The sequence below is a fragment of the Lactuca saligna genome, chromosome 4 (assembly GCF_052625555.1).
Source record: "Lactuca saligna cultivar CGN05327 chromosome 4, ASM5262555v1, whole genome shotgun sequence".
NCBI lineage: Eukaryota > Viridiplantae > Streptophyta > Magnoliopsida > Asterales > Asteraceae > Lactuca > Lactuca saligna.
The window spans coordinates 23,831,338-23,852,603 of record NC_136420.1 but is presented as its reverse complement, the minus strand read 5'-3'; positions in this window follow the sequence as shown (position 1 = coordinate 23,852,603).

Genomic DNA, 21,266 nt, shown 5'->3' with positions numbered 1-21,266 from the left:
GTGAAAACCATGGTTACAAAAATAAATAATTATTTTAGTAAAAGATCATAATGATTAATCAATTATTTTTAATAAATTATTAATTAACATACTTAGATTATAACTGTAGAAACTATGGTTACAAAAATAAATATTTTTTTTCTAGCAAAAAGTCATAATTATTAATCTATTATTTTCAATAAATTATTAATTAAGATATTTATGTTTTTTTATTTATATAAACTTATAATCGTTGATTCAAATAAATTATAACTATTTATTACGAAATATTTTGAATTTCAAAATGTTAATAGCTAATGCTAATTTGAAGGGATTTAAAAGAATTTAAATTTAAATATAAAATCATAGAAAAAGACATTTGTCATTTTTAAAGAATGGGGAAACAAAATTAAAAATTATAAGAAAATTACAACTACCATATAAACTATTCTTTTATTAATATAGGAAGATTTTAAATAACTTTGTTTATCTTACCATTTTACATTTTTATTTGGTTACGTTGATTAGACAATTTTTTGTTGACATATATGAAATTTCAAATCAGAGTCTTATAAAAAAAAATAAAAGAATGGTGAATCAAACAACATTTTGTAAGCAAATATAGTTGAATTACAAATTTTGATTTAACATAGTTAAAAATAGAAATACAATTTTAATTCCAGTTATGTAATTAATGCAATATATATACTTGATGCTACTTATGATAAGACACATGTCTTACATCTGAAACATTGTCCATTAAAGTTTCAATATTTTGTATCAATTTACTGTCTAGTCCAAACTTTTATTTTTTGAATAGAAAAAGTTCAAAAATTAAATATTGGGATTAAGTCGTGAACTGACCCAAAATATTGAGACTTTGTTGTAGATTTTGATGTGTATTAGAACCGAGTAATGAATACGAAATCAATTATAGAAAACAGAAAGAACACATCGAGTAAAGAAGATCTAATTGGCTCATATTATGTTTGTAAAAGAGTACAAGAGTTGAGAGTCTTTTACAAACTTGAGAGCACAAAAAGTTACTCTCGAACCTAATACTTACCCTATTTACAGGGTGTTATAGACAACAAAAAGTACAAGTACTAAATGTTCTAGTTCGAATTTGACATGTGCCTTGCAAATACATATAGAGTCGAAACTATTATGATTTCGTGCCCTTACTGACTAAAAAGTATTTTGACTTCTCACTATCTACATTTCGAACCCTACAATCTCCCCACTAGTGAGAAAAGAAGAAATTACGCCAAAAGCTTCAAAGTCTGTTGAAGTACATTACGAACCTCCATATACCACATAATCATCTTTTGAATCTCTGCCTTGTCTTCAACTTCATTATTCTTGCAGTTGCTGACTCGAATAGGAAGATTTGTATATTGAGCGTTTGTATACCTCTTCAAATCACATACTTGAAACAAGAATTTTGTCATCCTCCCATTCTTGTTCTTCCCTCGAAATACAACTCCTAGAGATTGATGAATAATCTCCCCATCTTAATACTCGTCTATATTGATCGTTCCTTTCAGCAAAGATTGAGGAACTTTTGAAGACTTGTTAACAGCCATATCCAGCTCAATATCAGTAATTGTAAGGAAATCCTAATAGTTGTCGATAAAAACCTTGATATGATCAAAACCAATTAGAAAGTCACCCTTGTTGGTTTCTATTAGCTTCGAAACATCCACATTGCTTAAAATCCTTGTCACAGTGACCAAGTCATTCTAGTTCATCAGTGGGAAATCAACAATCAAAAATTCACAATTCACACTATTCGCTCTAACAACTACATAGCGAATGTTTTGTAGAATGCCTTCAAACAGGTTTTCACAAGTAATTTTCAACACCTTAACAATCTTCACTATTGACCATACTTCTTCTTTATTCTTCCCCAAAACCACATGAAATCGTATCTTTAGTCTTTTGTATTCTTCTTTTTCTTTAAAGTTTTCAATGATTTTAAATTGAGAAGAGATGAACATGTGATTTAATGGGAAGTTAAGCTGATTCAAATTAGAATTCTCTATATCATAACTCTTCTTAGGCACTTTTCGAAAATAGTCATTCAGCCTAATCAAAATGATTTATTCAATGGTTTCGTAACACCACTGCTTATTGGGATCACCCATATTCAAGCTAGGTGGATCATTATGTTTTTTCCTTATTATGATGTTGATTTGCCTTTGTTTCTCGATTTCCAGAGCTTGTTGTTTCTTATCTTCTTCTGAAGGAACCACTGAGATAGCTTTCCCTTTATCAACTTGATTGTTTTTCGAAGGTGGTGTCACAGAACTCAAACTTGAACCTCTAACTCCTTCGTTTATAATGATCCCTTTCGTGATTGGTCTTGTTGTTGTTGTTGAAGTTGTGGTCATTGAAATCGGAAGTGAAGTCAGTATCTAAGTTGACATCACTTTCCCAATAACGTCTCTTTTTTTTTTCAAAATCCTTCGAAGACCCAACATCTCTACATCCTTTATCTCTCCCTTGTGACACTTGCACAGCACGTAGAACATTCGTTGGTAAGCAAAGAGCCAACTTAAGGATGGGAGCAAGCTCTGCTTTTATATTGGTCTCAATATTCGAAACCAATTGAGAAATAGACTATTGAGAAACCGATGATTGATTCGAAAGATCAACTTTCAAAATCGTTTCCTTGATACTTGATAAGAATTCTTCTATCTTTTCGAACACCTGGGAATCCTTCTCCAATTTTTCTTCAAGCTTAGTCGAATAGTCAGTATTGAATTCGACCAACTTTGTGATAGCAGTTGCAACAACATCAACTTTATTATGCAACAAAGTATAGTTATGCTCCATCTTTTCCACCTCGTTGTCCAATTCTGATTTGAGTTCATCCATTTTCTGATCCATAGACTCTTTCATCTTTGTGACTTTCCCAACAAAAAGATCATGACGTTCCTTGGCAACATCATGAAGCTTCTGAATTTCATACTCAAAGCTTCTAAATTGAACATCCAACCTTTCGACCTATGTCTTTTCAAAAATTTCAACCAAAATTAGAAAATGAGTTTCTTGAGACTTTAACAAGTACTCTATCTCTACCCAAGTAACAAAATTCATTCTACCAGTATATGCTCAGATTTGTAGAAGAGAAATGATTTTAGAGTTAAGGATTTTGAATTGTTTACCTGACATGACAACATTATCCTCCTTAGGAACGAACTACAAATCAACAAAAGATACCATGATGTCATCATCATTTGGTTCATCTTCTTGAACTATTCACTCAACTTCAGGTGATTGACAAGATAAGAGAGTAGTAATGGGTTCAAGCATGATTGTGGAGTAAGTTGGTGAATAGTTGAGACTGGTAGTGAAGCCGGGATTGGGGATCAAATTGGTAATGAAGTGAATGTTTCGAATGTAGAGGTTTCAATGGTGGATAATATTATGGTGGAAGTAGAAATGGTTGATGTTTCAAAATTTAAGTAACAATGGCTTCATTGTTCTGCACCCCTTCACCCATATTGACATTTGTGTCCTTATCAGATAAGTTCATAGTGATGTCTGGGGTTCAAACCTCCTCCGTATAGGATTCAATATGTGAAACCAAAAGTGGTATCACTTTAGTCTTCTCAAGGATGGATGTATATGTTTAATCATTCGTATTGGTGTTTGTATCCATATTAGATACTGTTGGATAAGGTGTCTAAGTCCATAACTATTTCTGGTATGTACTTGACCCGACCCGGCATGGTCCATTTGGGTTGCATGGCACCATGCAATTGGATAGACTAAATGAGAGAAATAACACTTGGAGATTATTAATATATTATAAGTTCTAATATATTAATAATATTATTTGATTAGTTTGATCAAGAATTAATTTAGAATTAATTAAGTGATCAAAAGATAACTAATTAAATATATGGGTTGATTATGTAAATCATCCATATCTTGTATAGTGGGCTAAGAGGCTCCATGGATTATCAAGTTGGGTTCCACCCATAGGATGCTCCATGGATGCTCCATGGGAGTTACAAACCCATGGGTCATGGAAATGAAGAGTCATGACACATTAGGGTTTACATGGTGTAACCCTAGATGTGTCAACACTATATAAGAATCATATTCTCCACCAAAATCGGCTACACTAAGGAAACAAGAGGGCTTGGCCGATTTCAAGAAGTGTGCATTCTCTCATAAGTCTTTCCAAGAGCATTTGGTGTTGTGTGAAGCATTTGAGGCATCACACTTGGGGTGCTAGACTCATAAGGTTTCAAGGAACATAAGCAACAACAAGGTAAGTTATTCTATCTATCATTCAAGTTAAAATTGTTCCACATGTATGCTAGATAGGAATATAGCCTTGGAATTCAACTTTGCATGATAATTATACAAACATAGATCCAAGGTTATTAGGGTTGCATGTACACTTAGGAAGTGTTAGAATGCTCAAAACCCATCAGTGGTATCAGAGCCTAGGCTTGTTTGCTTTTTATTTGTGCTTAAAAGTTGAAAAAAGTTGAAAATCTTGTTGTCTACGAATGGACTCATCGAGTCCATTGGGGGGACTCGTCGAGTTCACGTGTAACTTCATCCAACTCGGCGAGTAAGTTCATGCACTCGGCGAGTAGGGTCGACAGATTGCAGAATTTCGACTTTAGTTGCTGGAAATGGACTAGAAACATTACCCTAAACTGTTTTGGTACTTGAAAACTTGTTTTGATGGTGTAATGTTCTTTCTAATTCATTTACAACAACTAGTTATCAAAATTACAAAGTTTTAAGTGTAATTTTGATTTATGAATGTGTTCATATTCATGTTCTTGTTCTTATGATGTTTTAGATGATCATAGGAATTATTTGTAACCTATGTGGTAGATTAATTCTTGATCATAATGTGTTTTAATGGAGTCCATAACTTGTCCTCAAGTTATGGAAAACCAAGAGTCACACTTGAATTAAAACCATTAAAAGAACACAAGAGTTAGAAAAATGAAGAGTCTTCATTTTATTAATCTATTAAACTCATAAGTTACAAGAAATGAAAAGTTTTGAAAGTTACAAAACTTGCCCTCAAGTTTTGGAACAAGTAAAGTTAAGTTAAAAACTTTAGTTCCAACCCTTAGAATTTTAAAAGTTAAAATTCAACCCTTATACTTATATTATGATGATTTAATAATTATATATATATATATATATATATATATGTGTGTGTGTGTGTGTGTGTGTATAAGAACAAAGTCATCTTACCGCTAGTACGCCTCATTCACGAAGCCGGTCTATAAGGTGGGTATAAGGTTGTTGCGTATAAAATGGTGACTTAATGGGTGTCTACTCTCACCCACCGCTTGCTTGACTGGTGGAGGGTCGTTTGCCGAACGGGTAAGACAAGGACTTATAAATTCTCATTCAAAGTATGATGAATATTATAAAGTAACTAAATGTTTTATAAAATTCTCAATCTTTGTTACTTTAGGAAAATGTGAATAAGGTGCTAATCCATGAAATTACACTTTACACTTTGTCTAAGTCGTTGGTGGAGCGTGTGTGGTTAACCGGCACACTAACTTGGACTTAACAAGGTAGGTAAAGGGTGACTTAAGATTTATTATAGTATCGGTGGAGCGTGTGTGGTTTACCGGCACATCGATTGAGTGATAAACTTTAAGGGTACCAAGTGATTTGCATGGTTACTTCACACCTCGTTTTGTGATCCTCGGTATCCCAGTCACAAAACTTGGAGGGCACACTCGAGATTGAAACATGCCTTTGAAAAGTTCATTGAATCTCAAAGAATCTAGGAATTTCTAAGAACCAATCATAAAACCTAATATCTAATATTTCGGTTTTCGTGGTGGAAATTAGTGAATCGTCATTCACCTACCTTTCAAATATGTTATAGCTTGGATTACGGCATACCTCTTCTAAGTTATAATATATTGTGATTGGATCCTAGCCTTAATATTACATTTGGGTGTTTTATTAAGGACTCTATTAATATCTAAACTAATCTTGTCCTCTTCCTTCAGATGTCTTCAAACAATGCTGCTTCTAGCTCGAATCCTAATGGCTCCTTTACTCTTATGAGCTTGTGTGGGAAAGTCACTTTTGATGGATCCAACTTCAATGAGTGGATCAGAAACATTAGGATGATTACCCGATACGAGGACAAAGAATATGTCCTCGACAAGGAGCTTAAGGAGATTGATGAGACCACTGCAACTCCTCAGGAGATCGCTGACTTTCAGGCACATGAAAGGGATGCTACGAAAGTAGCATGCATCATGATGGCCACAATGACAGCAGAACTCCAAAAGTCCTATGAGGATTTCTACCCTTATGAAATGCACCAAGATTTGATGGAAAGATACCATCAAAGTGCACGACAAGAGAGGTAAGAAATCATCTGCTCCATGATAACAACCATGATGAAGGACGGGGATTCCGTCACAAGCCACATGTAGAAAATGCAAAGGTATGTGGATCGATTGCTGAAGCTTAATGTGAACTTCCCTGAGGAGCTTGCAATAGATATAATTTTGCGCTCCTTACCATCGTGCTATGATCAATTCCGCATGACATATCACATGAATAAGGAAGAGGTCACACTCAGCAAACTTCAGGAACTTCTCACGATCGCAGAATCAGGTCTTAAGGGGAAGTCGGTTGTTAACACTCCTACTCCAAACTCCACTCCGGTTTTGGCAATCGGGAAAAGTCGAGGGAAGAAGAGAAAGAGTTCTTCGAAGGGTACCAAGGTTAGGACCCTTGATGGCTCTTCTTAAAGTGGAACCAAGAAAGGTTTTGTCACTCCTTCTTCTGACCCAAAAGAGGCTGAATGCTTCTATTGCCATAAAAAATCACATTGGAAGCGGAACTGCCCAAAATACCAGCAAGATGTGAAGGATGGGAAAGTTAAACCCAACCATGCAGGTATTTACACTATCATTTCTAATAACTCACCCCATTCGAAATCTTGGGTCCTTGATACCGGTTGTGGTATTCACATTTGTTGTGACTTGCAGGGACTAGGAAGAAATGAGAATGTGGAGCAAGGAAGAATAAACTTAATCATGGGGAATAGGAAAGTTACACCTGTCACCAAGATTGGAGTTTATACTTTATCGCTAGGTAGTGGGTTAAATTTAGATTTGAATAAATGTTGTTATTCGCCAGAAATGGCAAGAAATATTATTTCCTTTCATGCATTGTATAAACAAGGTTTCACCTTTTCATTTGATAATGAAGTTGGTTCGATTAATGCTTTCTTTAATAATGTTCTTTATTTTAAAGCATTACCTTGTGATGGTGTGTATGAAGCTGTATCTGTTGTAGATAACTTAGGAAATAATGTTTTGTGTATTGATTCTCCTAATAATAATAACTTGGATAAAGCATCATTATGGCATTGTCGTCTTGGACATATAAGCAAGAAACGCATAGGCCAACTCCAAAAGGATGGAGTCTTGGAGTTGTTTGACCTAAAGTCAGATGACAGTTGCGAATCATGCTTACTTGGAAAAATGACAAAGTCACCCTTCACAGGCTCGTGTGAAAGGGTGAAGGTTTGTTGGACCTTATACACACGGATGTGTGTGGACCATTCAAACATGCCACAAGGGATGCTAATCGTTATTATTTGACTTTTACTGATGATTACAGTAGATATGGATATGTCTACTTAATCAAGCATAAGTCAGAGACTTTCGAGAAGTTTAAGGAATTTAAACAGGAAGTCGAGAATCAATTGGGCAGGAACATTAAGATGCTTCGTTCCGATCGAGGTGGTGAGTATCTTAGTTCAGAGTTCCTTGACTATCTAAGGGAATGTGGGATTGTCTCACAATTAACACCTCCTAGGACACCGCAGTTGAATGGTGTGGCTGAGAGGCGTAATCGAACCTTGTTAGACATGGTTCGTTCCATGATGAGTTGAGCTTCGCTACCAATCTCATTCTGGGGGTATGCCTTAGAGACTTCCGCCCATATTCTTAATCTAGTCCCTACAAAGAAAGTTGCCAAAACTCCTCACGAGATGTGGACTGGAAAAGTACCTAAACTAGATCACATCAAGATTTGGGGTTGCGAGGCTTTCGTGAGACGCGAGACTCATGATAAGCTCGAATCTCGAAGCGAGAGGTGTATTTTCATCGGCTACCCACAACAATCCTTTGGTTACCTCTTCTACAGACCTAGTGACAATGTGGTCTTTGTAGCAAGAAGAGGAGTCTTTCGAGAAAGAGAGTTTATAAGCCAAGGAGACAGTGGGAGGCCAATTGATCTTGAAGAAATTCAAGAGTCAAGTGGTGAAGGAACTTCAAACTCTAGCCCTCAACTTGTGGAGGAAACTCCTGTTGAGCGAATTGAAGAATCTGTACCTCTGAGACGTTCCACGAGAGTTAGGAGTGCACCTGAGCATTACTGTGGATTCCATATTACTGCAGAAGGTGAGACACTTATTAGTGATGGGACACTAGTAAGTCAAGATGACCCTAACAGCTACGAGGAAGCCATTGCAGGCCCCGAGTCTGCTAAATGGAAAGAGGCTATGGATAGCGAGATACAATCCATGTATGACAATCAAGTTTGGAACTTGGTTGAGAATGTACCAGGTCGTAACACTGTAGGGTGAAAATGGGTCTTCAAGAAGAAGACCGACATGGATGGCAAAGTACACACTTATAAGGCTAGATTGGTTGCAAAGGGCTTTTCTCAAATTCCTGGAGTGGATTATGATGAGACCTTTTCTCCGGTAGCCAAGATTAAGTCTATTCGGGTTCTGTTAGCCATAGCTGCATTTCATGACTATGAAATATGGAAAATGGATGTCAAAACCGCTTTCCTTAATGGAAAGTTGGCTGAAGATGTTTACATGAGTCAGCCAGAGGGTTTTGTTAGCAACGAGTACCCTAATAGAGTGTGTAAGCTTGAGAAATCCATCTATGGATTAAAGCAAGAACCTCGCAGATGGAATCTTTGCTTTGATGAAAAGGTCAAGGAATTTGGCTTTTCTAGGAGTGAAGATGAATCTTGTGTGTATGTCAAGGCTAGTGGGAGTATAGTTAGCTTTTTGGTATTGTATGTGGATGACATACTACTCATAGGAAACGACATTCCAACCCTGCAGGAAGTAAAGTCCTGGCTTGGGAAGTGTTTCGCTATGAAGGACCTTGGTGAAGCTGCCTATATTTTAGGGATAAGGATCTTGAGAGATCGGAGTAAAAGACTAATTGGACTTAGTCAGAGTACCTACTTGGATAAGGTGCTGAAAAGATTCAGCATGCAGGACTCCAAGAAAGGAGAGTTACCCATCCAGAGTAACGCCAAATTGAGTAAGACATAAAGCCCTAGCACTGAGGCTGAGATAGCAGAAATGAGTAGAATACCTTATGCTTCGGCTGTAGGATCGATCATGTATGCTATGACGTGTACTCGACCTGATGTAGCCTTTGCCCTGAGCATGGTTAGCAGGTTTCAGGGGAACCCTGGCAAAGCACACTAGACTGCGGTAAAGAATATTCTCAAGTACCTACGAAGGACTAAGGACTGGGTCCTTACCCTCGGTGGGAGTGATGACTTGAGAGTTGTAGGGTATAGTGATGCTAGCTTCCAGACTGATAGGGATAATTTCCGCTCTCAGTCAGGCTGGGTCTTTACCCTAAATGGAGGAGCAATTTCTTGGAAGAGTTCCAAGCAAGAGACAGTGGCAGACTCTACTTGTGAATCAGAGTATATTGCAGCGAGCGAGGCGGCAAAGGAGGCTATATGGCTAAAGAACTTCATCGGAGACCTTCGAGTTGTACCAGCTATTAAAGAGCCAATGGAAATTTTCTGTGATAGTGAAAGCGCTGTTACCTTAGCCAAGGAACCAAGGGATCACGGGTGATCCAGAAACATCGACAGAAAATACCATTTTATTAGACATCGAATAGAAGAAGGAATCGTCGTGGCAAAGAGGGTATCATCGGATGAGAACCCAGCAGATCCCCTCACGAAGGGACTGACTCGGGTTAAGCATCTCCAGCATGCTCGGAGCATAGGGCTGAAGGTGTTTTATTTATGAGTAAAGTGTTGCTATCTCTTGTCAATCGTTTACTATATTTCTTTTGCATGTTTTGACTTCCAGAATAATTTTGTTTGGTATAACATATTATTCAAACCTCCACAGTCGGTCATATGTCGGAAGTAGGTATGAATCAAGACTGTCATGATTGGTTGCAGAGGTCTAAGGTGTTACACAAGGCTACAACAATCATGAGTGCTCATAAGTTCTGAGCATTGGACTCAACCCACGCTCACTGGAATCACTTCATGGAATTCTATCTCGAGTGATCGTGAGACGGTAATATCATATAAGTCTTCAAACCTAGAGATATGATTTGTTACTTACAAGTTGGTTATGCATTGATTGTACGAAAACGCATTGGTAACTCGATGTTATAAATCTTACTCTTGTGTGTAATTCAATGAGTGGTAGAACAAACATATGAGTCGAAGTTTATCTGTTCCTTCTTGGATTAGAAGCTGATATCTGGGCCCCTCGATGATTTTGTTTTGACCCATGTACCGGGCCCGGTCAGAACTAAGTTGATGTGTTCAATTAAGTTCTTTGTCAAACAAATCGGAAATCGGGAAACAAACTGTTGGACAATAAGTAAGACATTGTTCCATGTATTTGTCCGACTGATATCTAGAACAGAGGATTATATGATCACTTATCTTAAATGGCGTACGATCATCTTCTCAGTTCCGAGAAACCTTGAAAAGAGCTACAATTGCCGATCGGTTCCTGAAGTCATACTTGCAGTAATAGTTATTAGACTTATCCAAGTGGGAGACTGTTGGATAAGGTGTCTAAGTCCATAACTATTTCTGGTATGTACTTGACCTGACCCGACATGGTCCATTTGGGTTGCATGGCACCATGCAATTGGATAGACTAAATGAGAGAAATAACACTTGGAGATTATTAATATATTATAAGTTCTAATATATTAATAATATTATTTGATTAGTTTGATCAAGAATTAATTTAGAATTAATTAAGTGATCAAAAGATAACTAATTAAATATATGGGTTGATTATGTAAATCATCCATATCTTGTATAGTGGGCTAAGAGGCTCCATGGATTATCAAGTTGGGTTCCACCCATAGGATGCTCCATGGGAGTTACAAACCCATGGGTCATGGAAATGAAGAGTCATGACACATTAGGGTTTACATGGTGTAACCCTAGATGTGTCAACACTATATAAGAATCATATTCTCCACCAAAATCGGCTACACTAAGGAAACAAGAGGGCTTGGACGATTTCAAGAAGTGTGCATTCTCTCATAAGTCTTTCCAAGAGCATTTGGTGTTGTGTGAAGCATTTGAGGCATCACACTTGGGGTGCTAGGTTCATAAGGTTTCAAGGAACATAAGCAACAACAAGGTAAGTTATTCTATCTATCATTCAAGTTAAAATTGTTCCCCATGTATGCTAGATAGGAATATAGCCTTGGAATTCAACTTTGCATGATAATTAGACAAACATAGATCCAAGGTTATTAGGTTTGCATGTACACTTAGGAAGTGTTAGAATGCTCAAAACCCATCAGATACGTCTACAGTGACACCAGAATTTCCTGCCTCCTCGAAAACTGACTTGATAGGAGAATTCCTTCGAGGTGATCCAAGCTCAAAATCATCATGATGAAATTCTCACTATGAATTTCATTATTAGTTTCGACAATGAATTGATCAAGTGGATCTTGATTCTTTCTCTTCTTTTGTTGTAACTTCTAAGCCATATCGAACACATGTCATTTCTTCGAAGCTGGAGAAGTAGGAACAAAAACTTCTCTAAACAACTCACATCGTCTATTGAATTGAGTCTTTCTGATCTTTTCTATACCCTTTCGAGATGAAGGAGTATTCGAAGAATCAATATGAATTTTCTTAGTTGTCTCGATTTTCGGTTCTTGAACTGATGGCCTGACTAGAGAATAACGAGGCCTCCTGGCTGGCTTCTTGGTTCGCTTGAGAATACTAGTCTTCAAAGGAATAATCTCTTCAGAAACTCCCTCTATCACGGGTTGTGGTTTCTCAATCTACTTCTTCTTCTTTGTTACTTTAAGAACTTTTGAAGAACCCTCAGCCCCTTTCTATGAAAGAACACCAACAGAAACATTAGAATCAATGGATGCCAAGTACTAAACAATAATTCAATTTTGTGGATCAATACGCCTTAGCATCGCATCTAGAATGCAAGCAACTTCAGGAAAAATGATTGCATTGTCAACAACAAGTCTTGGAGCAGCCAATGTCGAAAACTCAGCATTTTCGACATCTGAAGGAACCAAAATCCCTTATTGCTCATAAACCTCCTTAAGAATCAAACTCTAGTATTGAGCACATAAAACACCATATGTCAGATTGGTGTGAGTAATTGTCGAGCCAAATTCCTCCCATAGTTGTGTGGCATAATCCATATTCAAATCATAGTATATGCCGGCAAGCAGAACATAGACTTCCAATTCTTCTTTATTTAACCCTGAACTACAACCAGTCAAGCATCCCAACACAATTCAAAAAAGAAAACTCCATACCTAGGGTAGACTCGACTTTCTAAATAGACTTATTCTAGTCAGAATTAACTGATTCCCCATCTCGTCGAACATGTGAAGGACTTGTTTGTTAGTGACTTCATAAAAGTACATGAAACAGGCAACTTCATGATTTGGGCAAACTGCTTCTTTGTAAGCTTTCTCATCTTGGAATTAGTCAGTTGAAACGTGACAACTTTTTTTGTTTTGTTGAACACTGCGATGGAACCAGCAAGTGAAATCCAAGGCATTGGTACTACAAACGATGATGATAACACCGTGGATAGAACAGGTTGATTTAGGGCTACAATCAACATCTATAATTTTTTTTTGGATATTGATCAGTTGTTGGAAGAAAACGTAGATTCGTGTTGAGAACCCGGTGGTTGTTTGACATATACCGTTTCCTCCCATAGATTGCCTTATCTATAATATAACAATAATAAGGATACTTATCAGTGACAAACCCCAGTGGTTGTTCGACATATACCGTTTCCTCCAAAACTCCGTTGAAGAAAGCACACTTGACGTCCATTTGATACACATTTTGCAATCTTTGTGCGCTACATATGCAAGAAAAATTCAAACTGCCTCGAGTCTTGTAACAGGGAAAACAGTTTCCTCATAATTAATACCTTCTTGTTAAGAGTAACCTTTAACAACTAATCTTTCTTTATTTAGAATCACATTTCCTTCTTTATTAGTTTTATTTTTGAAAATCCATTTTAAACTAATTAACGAAACATCCTTTGATTTAGGAATTCACCTCCAAACTTTGTTTCTTTCAAATTCAACCAGTTCAGATTGCATTGCAACAACCCAATTTGAGTGTTCTAATGCAACCTTTATAGTTTTTGGTTCTAATTTTGAAATGATCACATTAAACATATAGTAGTCTTGATGAACATTTAGCACTTCATTTTTGGCTCGAACTTGTGCTCGGGTCAATACTCCAGTATGTGGATCACCAAGAACTTGTTCCTTTTGATGACTACGTGTCCATTTATCAAATTGTGGATATGCAGGATCAAAATCTAAATGTGCATATTTGAATACATCATCCTCTTTTAAACTACTCCTGCATTCGAAAGATTGTCAGTGACATCATGAAACTCATTAGGTTGATCATTTATATTTTCAGGATTTGATCTGCTTGGGTCCCCCTCAACCAATCAATTTGATTTCTAATGCTCCCACTCTACATCAACATGGTCCAACATATTCTTCCCCTCAACTTGAGCTGTAATTCGCACATGCTCTCCCTCAACAGTCGAATCTTGATTGTCATCATGTAATATCAAACTCAAGTTCTCCCTTTCCACGTGATCATTAGTCGAAAATGAATTCATAATTAATATCATAAGAATTCATGATTTCAGAATCATCATTTGTTTCAGAAATGATAGGCTTTTGTAGGAAAGACTATTTGACTCGCTTGACATAATAGCCATCAAAAGTAAGATTGAAAGTTTCTTCGATCTTTCTTGTTCGTAATTGGCTCATATTATGTTTGTAAAAGAGTAATGAATACGAAATCAATCACATAAAACAGAAAGAACACGTCAAGTAAATAAGATCTGATTGGCTCATATTATGTTTGTAAAAGAGTACAAGAGTTGAGAGTTTTTTACAAAGTTGAGAGCATAAAAATTTACTCTCGACCCTAATACTTACCTTATTTATAGGGTTTTACAGACAACAAAAAGTACAAGGACTAAACGTTCTAGTTCGAATTCGACATGTTCCTTGCCAATACATATAGAGTCGAAATCATTCTAATTTCGCACTGTTATAGACTAAAAAGTATTTCGACTTCTCACTTTCTACATTTCGAACCCTACTGATTTCCTTTCAAAATATTAACATAAACTCATAATTTGTTTCTTCAAATAACAATCTATAAAGAAACTTTGATATTGAGATAAAATATAAAAAGATTTTAAATATTGTGATATCTAGACGAGTAGAAATAGCAATAAATATTTACATGATCTTATAAACATCGTCTTCGTATTATGTTATGATTATGATATAACTCTTTAAGGAATTAACAAGTGAATCACAATAAGTATAATAGTAACAAGCTAAGGAATTAACAAGCAAATCACAATAAGTATAATAGTAAATACCAAGAAAATATTTTGTTACAAAACGACCGGTAAGAAAAAATGTCCGGACAACATGAACAGGAAAAAGGTATTGTGAATAAAATCAACAAGTTGCATAAAACCTATAGGGTAAAACTGAATAAAACATACTTGGGGTAAAACCATAACAGAATAAAAAAGATATAGTTTTCTCTAAGGAACACAATTACTCATTGTATAAGCATACTTGGCACTAAGACTCTATATACATGGAAGATAAGGCACATTGGTAAGGTGTTGTCCTTGTCAATATAAGTCGGAGATCGAGGATCCAATCCTAAAAATTTGTCCCTTGTTTTTCCCATAGTTTTATCCCACAACTGAGCATCATCCATCAGATGTTTAGTGGTGTCGATCTATACTTCTCAATGATATTTCTATATTTACACACAATTTTAGGCAATATTTTAATACATTTTGACTAATACTTTGGTTATTTGCAAACATAAGTGGTACTTATAAGATTGAATTATGTTTTGCAGCCAAAAGAAGCAATCTTGAAAAATAAGGACCAAAAGTGATAAGTGGCAAAACTTTGGAGGATTGAAGAATTAAAGAAAAGAAATTCCCAACGAAAAGCTAAATCCATGTCGTGGACTTCGCTTACACAACGTGGAGTTAATGATTCTACAAGATGAGTACACAAGAAGTCAAAGTCCTTTCCCAATAAGGATTCATCCAAATTCATGACGTTGAGTCATAATCCATGAGATAAAGTGCAAAAATCATGAATATTATATATATCCTTGGTGCTTATGATTTTAGGAGGTTGGCTAGAGAGGATAGAAGGTTTTAAGGATGAATTCTAGAGGAAAATAAGGTAGAGAACTTGAGTATTAACACCCAAGGAAGAAGGAGTTGAAGAACATAATTTTCTCCATTAATTTGGTACAATTGACTATGTTTTTATTAATTGAGATTGTGTGTTTGATTCCAGCCATGAGTAGCTAAATCTAGTTGCTTCTGTTTAGCTAGATGAAACTTGAACTCATGGATTAGTTATTTGGTTATGGATTTTTCTAGTTACTTATATGCATGTGTTTGATTGTGAATACCTAGCATGTTAATATTTGATATTTGAATTGCTTGAATTCATGTTCTGTGTATCTTAGTGATCATTAATTTACACGAACTTGACATCTATTAATTTAGTCACCATTAGATTACTAGAGCTAGGATCGAACCAATCTTAGTTAAGTGATTAAAGTATTAGATTTGGATGTGCTGGAGAACATATATTGTGACTATAATATTGTGTTTGTTTAATCAATCATACATAGCTCCAGTCATAATTAATAATTGATTATTTATTAAATTATGTGGGACCATGCATAGCTCTACATGAAGTAATTAGTTCAACATTGGTAAATTTGGACTCAAATTACTAATAATACATTAATTGGCAACCAACATGAACTGTCCATGATTAGTAACTAGCCATTAAGGTAATGTGGATTCGAACTAAACAGAAGTGCTTTTAGAAATTGATTGAATTTAATAGTTGAGTGATTAAGTTAATCTAAACTAGCAAATCAGATAAAACACCATTTAAACTTTTTGTTTATATTTTTAGGTTAGTTTAGTAGTATTTAGATTTATTAACTAAAATTGTTCCCTGTGATCGATACCCAACTATTTGTGCTATATTATTTGTGAAAAGGTACATTGCCTTTAGTCAAATAGCTAGTTAGATTGTAGGTAAAATAAGGTGTAGTAATAATTCTACCAACATCAAGTTTTTGGTGCCGTTGTCAAGGATCGAACGCAGGTCACCCACATGACAGGCGAGAATACTTACCATGATACTACAATGACAAAAACTCTTCTAAGAACCCTTTGGGGTCGATATTGAAGCTAGGAAGTCGATTGGAGTAAGGATTCACATCTACACATTTGGTTTGCATAGTCCATTAGCAAACATATCTATCTTGGAGAGTTCAGTAGGCACCAAGTAGGGAAACAACTTCATCCTCTCGGTGAATGCGGTGACATACTCATCGACACTCATCTCGCCTTTCTTTAGGTTCTAAAACTTGTTGTTTAGGTCTATCAGATCTATCTTTGAGCAATATTGCATTTTCAGCTGCTCCATGAAATCTTCCCAAGACATTTTCATGGCTTCTCCCTATGGCATTGTATCTGCTAACAACTTCCACCAACTTAAAACACCAGTCCTTAGTTCTCTGACTATAAAGACCGTCTTTTGCTTATTGCTACAGTCGCAACTCTCAAATACCATCTCCATCTCGGAGATCCAGTCCATAATCTTCACTGGTTTCGGGCTTCCAGCAAGACTTGGTAGTTTGGCATTCAAGAAGTTCTTAGACATGCACCCATCCTTATGTTCGGGTCGTTTCTCTTGACTGCTTGCGGTCTAACTTGACTCACCGTACGACTGTATTTACCGTCTTCTAACAACTCTTCATTCAGTTCGGGCTGCTAAACAGGCATCGTAGATTCATCTCGATTTTGTTGAAGAAAATGCCTAGTTTCTTCCATTTGATGATCTAACATCATCTGGATCATTGCTTGTACCCAAGCCATGGTGATTAGCTCGGGTGCGGCTGCTACTATCACATCCCCGAACCATCAGGAATAACGACAGAAACGTCCGGGGGCGGATGACGTCATGCGTAGTATCACAACAATGGAATCATAGTAATCAAAGTGAGACAAAATTAAAAGAAGAGTCTTCGAAATGCTCAGTCATCTCAAAATCTAGCGGGAGTACCTGTCTACTAAAGTGTAACGCCCGCAGATCCGGGCTAGTCAATTTAGAGGCAATAGGGGTCGAAAATGACTTTTCGACAAAAGATTATTTAGAATAAATAATCTTAACCAAATTGTAGAATATGTCACAAGGTTTCCGTACATATAAAGAACGCCGAAATCCGAGTTATAACGAAGAAGTTATGGCCCGTCGAAGTTTTACGGCAAAACCGGCACGGCACCGAGAAGCGTAAATAGTGAATTTACGATAGAGCGAGATTTATCCTTAGCAATCTAAACAAAAGTCGTAGAATATGTTAAACTAAGAGCGTCGATAAAAAGAAAACCCAAATCTGACTTGTATGAGGAAGTTATGATTTTTCTAAGATTCGACTTAGCAGTGCACGACCCGAAACTTGAAGTTTAGTTCGAGCGGTTTTTGGCTTACATGACCTAAATGAGAGTTCAAGATCTCATTAATAGGAACTCAACGGTAAAAAGACAGACGAAAACGGAGTCGGTATGAAGGAGTTACGAATTCTTCGCGGTCATTTAACAGTCTAAACGTCTGGTACTGTTAAATTTAAGATCGGTCGAGAATTAGCCGAAGGAGTCAAAATGAAAGTTGTAGATATTATTTTTACCTATGCGTGGATATAAATAACATCAAAAACGGAGGTCGTATGTGAAAGTTACGGATTTTAGAAGTCGGAAGTGTGCTGTGCGAAAATGGGTGATGTGGCACAATCTTGGCCATTGCTTTCTCCCCAAGTCTTGCCACTAGATGGTGACATGTGGCACCAAGTTCAGCCATTTTCACCCTATAAATACCACCTCTCCCACCCTCATTTTCTTCACACCTTTCCCATTCTTTCTTCTCTTTACTCTCTCTCTAGAATCTCTCTCTAGCCCCGAAATCCCCCGAAAAGCCTAGGGAACCTCCCTAGCACGAGGCGGAAGCCCCGGAGTGCTCGACGGCTCCGAGAAGAAGAGCTTTTCGGCTCGGAAACGCTGCTCCAAGCAAAGCCTGGTTTTCTATAAAACCCGCTGTAAGTGAGCTACGGCTACGCTATTTTTAATATAGTTTTTATTTAATTATATTAACTTTATTAAAAACATATAATAAATACTTGGGCTATTATTATGGGTTATATAAGTATTTTTTTAACGCTTATATAATAGTAATAATAGCTAGACTTTTAATTAGTCTCGGCGAATAATAGACTAAAATCTATTGGTGATAATACTAGGTTTCGTCGAAGGAAATTATTTTAAAGTAAACGAAGCGTTGTCCGAGTACCGAGTCACCACCTTCTCAGGTGAGTGCATGGTCCCTTTCATCTTACACATAGATATGAAGTATTTATTATATAATTTACGTGTTGTGAGTGCATGGTCCCTTTCATCTTACACACAGATATGAAGTATTTTATTATAAATTACGTGCTATGTGTGCATATTGTCTGAATACTTGTTGTCTATGCTGATGAAAGATTTTTATACATGTTTTAAATGATGTAAACTGTATAAAGTATTTTATATCTACAAAATATGTTGGGTAAAACATGGGTAGATGAATAATGAGCGATAAAAGTTGATATAGAGGAACATTAGTAGCATGGACCTAGTGCCCTATAGGTATACATTGGCAGCAGTGGACCTAGTACCCTATAGATGAGCACTGGCAGCTGCGCCACAACCCGTAGATGATTTAGATCTACGGTAAACATCCTAGCAGCTGCGCTCTAAGGATAGTATCGGCAGCTGCGCCTAATAGGGAGCCTTATGACCATGACAGTAGTGTTTAAAGGTCAATACCGACAGAAGCGCCTCATAGAAAATGTCCTAATTCTGGCAGCTGAGCCTAAGTGACAATATTAGCAGCTGCGCTTGACCATTGTGTCATTGGCAACAATGGACTTCATGTTGTTTCCTTAGGATGATCCTTAGGAATGAATGAATGAGAAATAGCTGATTCTTAGGGTAGATCCTTAAGAATAAAGAAGATAATGGGGATGGGTAATTGGGTTGATTGTTTGATTATTTAAACATAATAATTATATTATTGTGGGTTGAAAACCCTATGTACTCACCAGGTTTCCCAACCTGACCCACTCAGTTTATTTATATCACAGGTGTTGATATGAAGTGACATTACACTGAGAGATTTAAAGAGATGTAGATCACTAGTGTAAATAATTGTAAGTTCTGTTTATGCTTATGTTTCTGTATTAACGATGACGTCCCAAACGTTTTAAAATGAAATAAATACGTTTCTTCGAAAATGTTTTAATAACATATTTACCATGTTTTTCTGGGAACAAATTCCGCAACATTTTTATAAAATAAAGTACTCTGATTTTTATAAAGCATAAACAAAATCGGTCTTTTCTGGCAGTGATTTTAGGGATGTCACAGTTGGTATCAGAGCATTAGTTTAAGCGAACTAGGAATATGGATTTATTTCTAGACTTAAACTTAGAATGCTAAGCGATGATTGTGAGGTGTGAGCACTAGATTATTTTAGGAATTGTGCCTAAAATGCTTTTATGTGCTAAATACTTGTGCCTGATATAGTGTTAGTTGTTCGGATCTATGGTCTGTTGCCGACCGGATCTGGAAACCTTATGTGTTTAGGATTCTAAGCGTTTAACTATGATATTAGAACTAGCATATAAACGTTTCGGAGTGATAAGGATGATTTAACCGTCAATCCTAAGTAAAGATCTAGATTCACCTTATTCAGTGTATAGATCAAGATGGCAAGAACCCGTAGCGGAAACGTGAATGCAAATGGGAACCGAAACCAACCCCCAGTGATTGAGCAAATACCGGTTATGGTAGCCGCTGCTGAGCCAATAACGATGGCCGGAGTGCAAGCAATGATCCAGGAAATGTTGGATCGTCAAATGGAGGAAACCAGACGTTTGATCCAGCAAAATCGAGAGGAAGCGACTATTCAGATCGAACGTCCCGAGTTGAATGAAGGGCAGACTGAGGAGGAGAACTACAGTGGGACTGTTGGTCAAGTCAAACCACCAATAGTTCGACAAACAAACCACGACGACGAAGTCGAGGGGAATGGATGCAAGTATAAGGATTTTCTGACTTGCAAGCCATCGACTTTCACTGGAAAGGAGGATCCGATCGGGGTCATGGATTGGATCTCGGAGATGGAATTAGCTTTCATGATGTGCGGTTGCAAGGGAAAACATTAGACCACATTTGCAGTGCGTCAATTTCGAGGAGGCACTGTACGTTGGTGGAATACCTTGGGGAAGACTCTGAGCCCCAATGAGCCCCTGCAACTGACATGGGTAGAATTTCTGGTGCAATTCAAACGTAGGTACTGCTCAGCCCAAAATCTGCTCGAGCTAGAAAACCAATTCCTTACCTTGAAGAAAGGAAGCATGTCTATTGATGAATACACCAACAACTTCACAGAGAAGATGGAGTTCGCATTACATCTTGTTCCGGATGAGCTGACGAAAGTTGACAAGTATGCAAAAGGACTTCCATGGGAGTACACGGTGCCAGTGCGTCAGGCACCTACTTTGGAGGCAGCTATCTGGGTTGCCAAGTCGGTTGAGGAGATGATCAAGGGAAGAGCCACCAACAAGACCGAGGTTGGCGAAAAGAGAAAGTTTGAGGGGTCTGCGAAGCCCGATGAGAGAAGCAAGTCCAGTACAAGGAATTTTATAGGAGGAAGGAGCGAAGAAAGATGGTGCGAGACGTGTAAAAAGAAACACTCTGGAAAATGCGGTGAGGAGGTGACTTGTTTCAAGTGTGGGAAGCATGGGCACTATGCCAACGAGTGTAAATTCAACAAAAGGGTGTGTTATGAATGTAACGA